General features: G+C 53.3%; 1 non-coding gene across 1 annotated transcript; it reads left to right on the top strand.

Annotated features, from left to right (window-relative positions):
• Positions 1-1,159: 1,159 nt before the first annotated feature.
• Positions 1,160-1,232, top strand: TRNAR-CCU. Its single transcript has one exon. It is a non-coding gene; the product is annotated as a tRNA-Arg (tRNA).
• The last annotated feature ends 485 nt before the right edge of the window (positions 1,233-1,717 follow it).

The following is a 1,717-nucleotide window of genomic DNA, read 5'->3' as shown; positions in this document are numbered from 1 at the left end:
TGTCTCCTCCGCTTCTCCCTTGCTCCTTGGGCAGAGGTGGGAAGGAAGCGAAACGTTCCCGGCTGAAGGTTTTGCGCTCGGCCTTGAGGATTAAACCTGAGGCTCTGGCATGGCTGCTGGCAGATGCGCTTTTGCAGCGCGGCCCCCACACTCTTGTAGGCAGCAGGTGAATCCACTGTGTCCAGGAGGGAGCCTTCAACGTGGCAAAAGGGGAACATCACGGCTCCCAGCAGACCTTGAGGAGCCCATGAGGAGCCTTCAGTGGCATCCCTGGGGGAGCATAACCCCCCCTCCTTTCCATTAACAGCTGCACTCACTGACCCATGATACCACAGAGACACCTACCAGCAGCTGGTTTGCCAGGGCCGCTGCCCAGCACCCTGCAGCGCTTCCTGCCAGTGCCAGAGCTCACCAGGCACTAGCCTGGAGCCAGGGCCGCTAGGCACTGCTGAAGAAAAGCCAGCAGAGGGACACAGTGGAAGTGTCCTGTGTCCAGAACACAGAGGTTGATTAATCAAATCCCTTTTCTGCCAGCACCAGGCCTCCTGCTTCTTACACTGGGCCTGCAAGCGAGGGGGCGGCTGGCACAGCACCAAGAGTCTAACCTGTGAGGCAGGAGGCGGCTGACGCCCGCAGCCTGCTGGGGAGCTCCCAGAAGTTATTAAGGGACAGAGACTCCTCAGTGCCCTTAGTAACAAGGGTTTGGGGGTCACCGAGGCCAGTAAGGGGGTCACTATGTCAGCCCTATAACCCTGGGTGTCAGGTCACTGTGCAGCTTTGATCTAGAGCTCGGATCCCAACAGCCAACCAGCAGCCCACAGCCTCCCCCTGGGTCTGCCCCACCTGGTCACTCCTTACAGGCCGACCTTACCCCCCTTCCAGCCCCGGATTCGCCCCCTAATCATCCTACTGCCACTCAGAGCCACAGCCGTGGAGGTGCTGAAGGAGGGAGGGGTGACTCTAGGGTGGGGTTCTTCTCTAAAGATGGCTGGCAGAAAGGTGGTGCTCAGCTCTGTCAGGGACCTGCCCAGGTGCCTCGCTGCCAGGGGATGCCGACATTTCTGTAAGGCCATTAAATGGGTATTTGGCTTCTGAGTGAATGTGAGGAATGTGCAATCCTGAGAGGGAATTTCCATCCCTCTTTTTACTGCTCTTCAGGGCCCCAGTGGCCTAATGGATAAGGCATTGGCTTCCTAAGCCAGAGATTGTGGGTTCAAGTCCCATCTGGGGTGAAAAACTCCTTCCTTCTTGTATATTGCAACAAAGCCTTGGTGTTATTTTCCCCAAGGAAGCTGGGAGACGTTTGAACCCAAAGTACTGGATCTTGGGAGCAATCCCCCAGAAATGGCATCTTCTACTATGACAAATGCTTTCTAGACCCATCAGTAGCAAACACTTAATACTAGTGTTTGTCTGAGAATAGAAGGAAGGGGAGTGTTTACTCTGACACCTCAGTGAGTGAAACAGACAGAAAGAGCAAGGCTGTCCTGAAAGAGAATGGATCTGTCTGGAGACAAAGCAGAACCTGAGAATGAGCAACAGTGTGAAAAGAAGAACTTCAAATGTGTGTTAGGTGTTAGTTAGGTTGGTCTGACAAATTTAAAGAAAATACCAATGTTCGTAGACTGATGCAGACACTGGCTGCTTCTGATCTTTTACTGAGAGTTCATTGAGAAATATTTTCCTTAACTATGTTATGGAATATTAGGTGGGCTAT

Source organism: Mauremys reevesii, linkage group 12 (genome assembly GCF_016161935.1).
Source record: "Mauremys reevesii isolate NIE-2019 linkage group 12, ASM1616193v1, whole genome shotgun sequence".
Lineage (NCBI taxonomy): Eukaryota > Metazoa > Chordata > Testudines > Geoemydidae > Mauremys > Mauremys reevesii.
This window is presented reverse-complemented; position numbering and strand designations above follow the sequence as displayed.